The sequence below is a fragment of the Sciurus vulgaris genome (assembly GCF_902686455.1).
Source record: "Sciurus vulgaris genome assembly, chromosome: 12".
NCBI classification, from domain to species: Eukaryota; Metazoa; Chordata; class Mammalia; order Rodentia; family Sciuridae; genus Sciurus; species Sciurus vulgaris.
Window position 1 is genome coordinate 35,578,624 of NC_136473.1, and position 8,610 is coordinate 35,587,233.

The window sequence follows — 8,610 nt, forward strand, 5'->3', positions numbered from 1 at the left end:
CATCTTAGTACCATCACATTGGGAGTTAGGCTTCATGGGCAAGGGACACAGATACTCAGGTCATAGCATTCTGCTCCTGGTCCCCCAAAACTCATAGACTTCTCATTTCAAAATGTATTATTTCCATTCCAATTGCCCTACAAGTCTTAGCTCATTCCAACTTTAGCTGTAAAGTCTAAAACCAGAGTCTCCTCTAAATCAGATATGGGTGAGATGCAAGTTATGTTTCATCCAGAACCAAGTTGCTCTTTAACTATGAACCTGTGGAAATCCAGTAAGTATGCACTTCCCAAATACAGTGATGGACCAGGCACAGAACAGATGTTCTCATTCCAAAATATGGAACTCACAAAGAAGAATGGGTCAGGAGTTTCCAAGTAACCCCAAAATGTTTAAGTCTTGAGAAGGATCTTTAATCCAAGGGTCTGAGCTGTTGTTAGAAAAATAAGAAAAAAAAACAATAAAAATCAAATTCATACTTATCAGAAGGGCATTTTACTTTCTGAAAAACAGCTGTTATCAAAACGTATTGCTTTCCTTTCAGATCAATGTAGTCTAATTATGAATATATAAAGGGTGATTTGTACATTGCTCAAAAACAGCTAGAGTTAGCTTTCTATTTTAGCTTTCTATTTAATAGACTTAATTTTTAGAGCACTTTTTGTCGCTGGCTCTTTGTGGTACAAAATCCATGGATATTTGTCACCACTTGCAGCAACAACTTGCACGGGTCTTATGGGTGGTCGACTGGAAACTGAGGCACTTCTATCTTCCTCTTTAGTGCACTGCTTTCTTGCTTGTTTGCTCATAAAGGATAGAGGAAATGAGGTTTACTTGCTTTGAGAGGAGAGAGAGAGAGACTTTGCTTAAGAAAGACTTTGAGAGAAGGACAGACTTTGCTTAGAGGAAGAGAGACTTGCTACGCCTCACTTAAGGTCTGCTGCTTACTGGTGCGTCCTGCATCCTGTGAACTAAGCTTCCGTCTACCTAAGGTGCTTCAGTGATGCATCTCAGTTCTCTGCTCTGCGATCTGCCTTCTGTTGCTGCCCCTACTCCCTGCTGCCGCCTGTGTCCTGCTGTCTCGCTCCGCCTACGCTTATATCACCTCCAGGAGGCGGAGAGCAGGGCCACGCCTCTTACGCAAAGATCAGGCACAATTAGGAGTGCTTGAGAACACATGCACATACATTGTGTGCGTGGATGATAAAATCACCTGAGTGTGCTTATGTCAATTAACCTCCTCGTAGAGGAGGTTAGAGTTGTGTAGAGTTTGCTGAGTTTCCTGGTTCTATGCTTTGTTTTCTGACATTAATCTTGAGAAATTTAGTCATTTTTGGCTTAAAATATTTTTCTTTTTCCTTTTCTTCTTCTTATGTTATTCCCAGTGCATGCAGTGATACCTTTTTATTTATTCTACAACTCTTGAATATTTTATTCTACTTTCCCACACTTTTTTCTCTTCCATTTTCTGTTTTGGAATATTATATTGACACTTCGTCAAGCTCACTAACCATCTCTAGTCTACTCCTGAGCAATGAAACATAGTGTTTATTTCTATTAGAATGTTTTTGTTTCTAGTATGCCTGTTTTCTTCTTCCATAGAATTCCATCTGCCTTCTCACATTGTTCTTGGAATTTACTACTTTCCACTATAGCCATTATCATTTGAGTTGTGGTTATTTTAAATTCATACCCAGGCAGTTCCACATTCCTGCCATATATGAGACTTCTGGTACTTGCACTCTTTCCTTAAATAGTGCATTTTGCTTCTAAGTCTGCATTGTAATTTTTGCTAAAAGCTGATATGGTGTACTTGGTAAATAAACTGATGTATAAGGCATGTAGTGATGAGATGTAAGGTATGTGCAGAAAAGTTCCGTAGTTTCATAATTAAATGTCAGTCTTTTATTTGGCTGGTGCTCTGGATGTGACCCTTGGATGTGTTTCTCTTCTTACTCTTAGGGATTACAGAAAGGCTAGACAGGACTGGAGTATGGTATTGCCTTTTTCTCTTGTTACTGGGTTCTAGTAAATTCCTTGTAGGTTAAAGTATCCATAAATATTTTCTCCTGAAGGATGATTTTGTTAATATGAGCAGGATACTCTGTGGCCATTTTCAAAATTCTTTCCACACCCCCCTGCTGGAAGCAAAGGGAATTTTTCCCAGTCTTTGCCCTGCGACCATGGTGGGGCTCCTGATGGAAAACCTCATAGAAGTTCACAGATATTTCACACCTCCCTGTTTTGTTTTTCATTTTTCCTCAGACTTGTTTATTCACCAATTTGTCAATTAAGGTTTATGTTTTCCTACTTCAATCACAGAGAAATTTCTACTTCTGGACTTGTGGTTTAGCCCACTGTGATTCCTGTATCCACTCTCTGCCCCTTCTGTTTAGGGGGCGGTCACTTGGACTGAGACCTCAGTTCTCTGATCTAAAAAGAGTGGTTCAGTTTCAGTTTGTTCAGTGTTTTTCTTCTTGAGAGGATTGGTATGATGATTTCCAAGCATTGTATTTGCCAGAAGGAAACCTGGAAGTCTTAGTTTCCATTTTTTAGAAATGAAAATCACATTTTTAAAATAATGAGATGTATGAAAATTATACTTTGGAGGCAGCATGGGAAAATCAACAAGCTTTGAACAGGGTCTTGGAATTTGATTCAGGAGCTATGATCTATAGCTAATTTTCTGTAAGGTCTTCATCATTCTAAATATTTATACCCCAGTTTCCTCATCTTTCATATAATAAACATTAGGTTAGTTTGGGGAAAGACTCTAAACAGTATATAAAAACTAATAAGAATGAGTAATGTTTGTGATTGTTGTAGTAGCAGGGGAAAAGGTACAAAGAAAAATGATTCTTAGAATTTCCCAAATAAAATACTGTTTATAATGACTAGTGTCCTTTCTTGTGAGTACATGCTAAGATGGTTTAAGATACAAGTAGGAGAATACTTAATAGGAACTCAAATGACAAGGTTACTCATGATTTACTCAACAAGAAATTTGGATTTCAACAGAGCATTGGTTCAAGAAAACTACTGTTTTTAAAAATCATTCAATTACTAACAGGTCGGTGGAGGATGCAGGGATTCTGAAAAGGTCGGCATTATAATGGACTTTATACAGAGAATAATCAAGTTCATGTACAGCCTAACTTCCTTTTGTCTGCTGTTCTACCAACATTTTCCCACCACCTCTAGAACCTTATGGGGATTCAGAGAATGTGAGTGCATAATTGCTTGCATGGAAGAAGTCAGTAACTGAACTGAAAATGTCCAGCCAGTCATTTCAATTAGTATCATCACAACAGTTATGGTTTCAATCCTCCTGATGTAACAGTGACAGCACTCACACCTTTCCTATGTGATGTCAATAGCTGATCCATAGACTGGAGGTGTTTCCTAACCACATGGAAAGACAAGCCCAGATTAGAAAAAGGAAGAAAGCTGAATTTAATTTCCTAAAATCTCTGTATAGAAAAACAATAATATAATTTAACAACTATCATTGTTAAGGAAAAATCTTTAATGATCTCTTTGGGTATGAAAAGATAGTTCTCAGGCTTGCTACAGAAAGAGAAGCAAAAACAAAGATTAAATAATATTCAAGTGGCCTTATAACTGAACTGAAATGGAAGAATAAAGATGCTAAAAGATGAATACTATAATCATCACCAAGAAGTAGATAATACATTTGTCCTTTTGAGAGAGTCAGTGCTTCTAAATGCATGTGCTTATTGCACTGTGCTAGGTGAAAACATTATGTGGTTACTGTTATTGTAAGTTCAAATCTGGGTACTGAGCAGCTAGAGTAGATACTGTGGATTATTTATCTATTGCCAGTTATTTCCAAATTCATTATGGCCACACTCCTGTGTGATGAGAAAGTGGGATTTGCTGTGTTTTTTATGCCCCAGACTACATTGCCTTAGGGTTTCCTGTTGGTGCAGCCAATGAGAGGCCCAGAGGAGTTCAGAAGGCAGCAGACAAGAAGGCAATTTAATTCACCTGTTCTGTTTCTGGAAGGACCCTCTCTCAGCTTTGGGAATGAATGGTCCTGGTAGCACAGTTGCTCCAGTCTGCAGCTTCTTTAGCAGCACCAAGACCAGTTTCTGAGATGAATCCTCCGTGTTGAAAGATGGAGTAAGTTCTGGTTCACTGCCCAGGATGGCTGCAGCTCCAGGGAGGTAAGACATGATGCTCATCTCTAGGCAGGCATGTGTTTCTGGTGATAGGCTACAAAAGAAACAGAAAGTACTGTGAAAGCCACCTGTCATGTCTACAGAGCACACATGAGACCTCACCAGTGTCCGCCATCTCCCACAACTCTTCCTGCTTCAGCAAGAAGAGTCACAGGTGGCATGAGACACTTGGAGAGTCGAGTTAAAAGCCTTCCTCACTGGGGCCATCTGGCCTGAAACACTTGAGCCTGGGTGAAGGCGATGTAATCTTCTCAAAGGCAGCGCCAAATTTTGATGTAGATTTCAAATATTCTACTTTTGAAATTAAATCAGTGTTTATATTAGAGATGTTCTTCCATCGAGTCAGCAAGGAAACTGTAAGGAGGAAAGTTATGTCTCAAGAACACTAACTAGGAAAGAGTTAATTTCCAGGTTTTGCATGAAAACAATCCAATAGAGGATGTGTCCAAAGTGTTTTTAATAACCTAAAAGAACGGACTCCTTTAGTTTGAAAAACTGGTCATTTTCCTTTTGAGTTTCATTATCTTTAACACTTAAGAGAAACATTAGACTGTACTCACAATCTACAAAAAGATGATTTTTATTTTGAATGAAGAAATTAAAGAATCTTTACATTTTAATCAAATGGGAACTGCTTTGAGTCTAAGTATTATAGCATAGAAAATTATAAAACATGACACTATATCCCAGTTGTATACTAAGTATGTGAAAGACTGTATAGCTCTGTGTGTGTGTACATGTGTGTGTGTGTGTATACATGTGTGAGGTGCAATATATTTCTTCATTTAATGATTGTATTCTAGGTATTTTGTTTTTCTCTCTTTAGTTTCTAGTTCTTTCTAAATTAGTCATTAGGTGATTTTAAAAACATGAATATATGTATAGATGTAAAAACCATATAAACATGATGTTGAAATATATTAAATATATAAAGGGTTAAAGTAGTTTATATATAATACACCTTTACAAGCATGTGTGGAGTTCTTATGGGGTGCATATAAATGCTTAGTTTGCACTTTGGAGAACAATTCTAGGACTGGAATAACCAAATCCAATATAACAAAACTTCACCTACCACTTTCATTTTTAATATTTTATGTTAATAATTGACATCTGTGGGGATATGTTATAAAGATAATAATTAATGGAAAGAGGTACAATTTTGAATTCATTAAGGCATAAATATTCCTGCAATTGCTATTGAATTGAAAATTTGTATGAACTTTAAGTTATCTATTTATTGTACAGTTGTTATTCTAAGCAAATAAAAAGCATTTGCCAGGGTGAAAATAAATTTCACATTTAGGAGTTTTGACTCTATCTGCTATGTAAAGGCATTTGAAAGTTAAAACAAAATGAAACATCATAAACACTTAATTTATAAATAAGAAACCACTGCATAAAGGAATTAAAATTAGAGCTTAAAATTGGTGCATGACAGAAGACTTGAATTTGTTCATTTATATTGCCCTATAATACTAAGCCATGTATTCAAAAATAACATCACAAATAAATGTTTGCTGCAGATGCATTGTTAGTAAATGCAGAGTGTATGTATTTTAAAGTTCTGAATCTAAATGTTTTTTAGTTAGCAAATGCATATGTGATATGTTTACAGATACCCTCAGGAAGCATGATTTATCATTAGTAATATTTCATGAAAAGAGGAAATATTCATTGAGCATCAACAATATGCTAAGTACTTTGCAGTTACATTGGTTTTATTTTCCTATAAAAATCTTATCCAAATCCCATCAGTATTCTACACTTTGATTCCTTTTTCATTGTTATTAAATTTGTACTGTTAACATTTCATAGCACTTCAGACAAGGCAGTGAATTTCTTTGTAACAGAAAATACTTATTCAGCTGGAATTTGGTAATGATTTGAACCCTTAGAAACTTTAGGGAGAAAGGGTGCATTAATCAGAAAACATTAGTTGATTCCAAATGTGCTTTTTCCTATCACCAAAGTGAGGACTTAAAGATAATAGATGCATCAAATTCTCTGCAGCTGACAATGGTTAAAATGGCATGGGGGAAGAGGGGTGTTACCTGTGGTGGGAGAAATTAAATGTTTTATGATTATTTCTAATTGTGTAAGAAATTAGAAAGGTGGTACTTTTGACTCAGAAGTGCCCAGGGCTATCTCTATAAAGCGCAAGAGTGCAGGAGATGCTAAACCTATGAGAATTAACAGAAATGAACTCCACAGGATGGGGCAAGGTTAGGTAAGGTCACATGGGTGATGGACATTTGGAGGTGAAGAGAAAAGTAAGTAAACTGAGAGGAAAGACTCGCTGACAATTTGGGAGCTTTGAGTCAGCAATAAATGACAAAAGATTGGAGTGAATTCAGATATTACCCAAACTTGTTAAGGGCTTTTAAAAAATAAAAAGTTGATTCAGTGCATGACAAGAAGTTACTGCTGCTTACCATCCAGAGACTTATAGATGCTTGCCTGCATTGCAATAAAGGACTCATATATTGAGTGAGACTTATTTATCTCTTCGTTTTGGAGAGCCTAAGAAACTGTTATTATAGTTTCTCTACTGACTTAAAAAGTTTTGAAGTTCGAAAGAGACAACTTTGCAGTTAACTCAGCATGAGCATGACTAGAACAGAGAACCCTGTTACAATGGGTCTGTCCAGTCAAATTGGTCAATGGAGGGGCCCTGTGAAGCCTAGTGGTGGCCCTGGAGGACAGACCACACAGTCACAGCCACAGATGAACCAGTTGAAAAACACCAACACAATCAATAATGGCACTCAACAGCAAGCACAGCATATGACCACCACTATTAAACCTGGGGATGACTGGAAAAAGGATTAGTAGATCCCTCCAAAGGATCTAAGAATCAAAACTTTGGGTGTGATCTCCACAAAAGGCAATGAGTTTGAAGATTACTGTTTGAAACAGGAGTTACTGATGGGAAATTTTTAAATGGAATGAGAAAAGTCATCACCTATTCAGGAGAGCATTCCATTGCTTTATCTGTTAGGGATATCTTAGAGCAAAAAATGGAATAGGCAAGAACGGTGCCTACCTCATTCCCTTACTTGAATGGCTGGACCTGAAGAAGGACAATATACAAGCAATGGTGATTGTTACAACTAGAGAACTTGCCCTACACTCAGTCAAGGTCAGCAAACACATGGAAGGGGTCAAAGTGATGGCAACCACAGGAGGAACCAATTTACAGGATGACATAATGAGACTTGATGATGCAGTGAATGTGGTGATTGCTACCCCAGGCAGAATCCTGGATCTTATCAAGAAAGAAGTAGCAAAGGTTGATCATATTCAGATAATAGTATTAGATGAGGCAGATAACTGGCTGTCACAGGATTTTGTGCAGATAATGGAGGAAATTATTCTCACATTACCTAAAAACAGGTAGATTTTACTGTATTCTGCTACTTTCCCTCTTAAGTGTTCAAAAGTTCATGAATTCCCATTTGCAGAAGCTCTTATGAGATAAATCTGATGGAGGAACTATGAAGGAAGAAACCCAGTACTACACATATGTACGTACATATAAGTACACAAACGTACTACACATAAGTACACTGCCTCAACACACTTTTCTCTAGGCTTCAGATAAGCCAATCATTTTCTGTAACTCATTTCAGCCAGTTGAAATGCTAGCCAAGAAGATTTCTCACCTGGGATGAGGCAGGAATGTCAAAATTGTGTATTTCATGATTTCTGAAATGGCTTATGCCGTGATCTTGTTTGCAATGATCTGTATACCCAAGGTATTGATATACAAGCTGTGAATGTGGTAATAAATTTTGACTTCCCAAAACTGGCAGAGACCTATCTTCATCATATTGGAAGATCAGATCACTTTGGTCATCTTGGCTTAGCCATCAACTTGATCATATATGATGATCCTTTCAACCTGAAAAGTATTGTGGAGCAACTGGGAACAGAAATTAAACCAAGCAACATTGCAAGCAACATTGACAAGATCCTGTATGAGGCATAATACTACAGAAAGCCTGTAGAGGATGAGAAACTTTAATAAGCATGCTTTGAAAAACTATAGAACCCTCCTTTGGATCTGTGACACATCATATTTGAGTGGGGGGGAGTGCTCTTCTCTTTGTGGGTTTTTTATGTTCTTTTATTTTGGAACCATGAAGACTTAAAAGAGCTCTGATATTTTTATTTTTTTAACTGGTGAAAAGGGAAAAAACTAAAAAGAAGGAATATGCCATTTTTGTTCCACTTGTTTGCACTGTGTGCTGACTGAACATTAGTTGCACTAAGTGCTGGTTTTTGAAAAAAAAATGTTCTTTGGGGGAAAGGGGACAAGGAAGGAGGAAAAAGAAGAGAAGGGGAGAAACCCTAAAAAGAGAAGAATCTTGAACACACAAGCTTGTCTACGATTTAAAAATTCTCC

The 8,610-nt window shown here is 37.1% G+C and overlaps 1 pseudogene across 1 annotated transcript; it reads left to right on the top strand.

The window, feature by feature from the left end:
* The first annotated feature begins 6,806 nt into the window (after positions 1-6,806).
* Positions 6,807-8,229, top strand: LOC306641359 (putative ATP-dependent RNA helicase DDX6; annotated as a pseudogene). Its single transcript has one exon. The product of its transcript is annotated as a putative ATP-dependent RNA helicase DDX6 (transcript).
* The last annotated feature ends 381 nt before the right edge of the window (positions 8,230-8,610 follow it).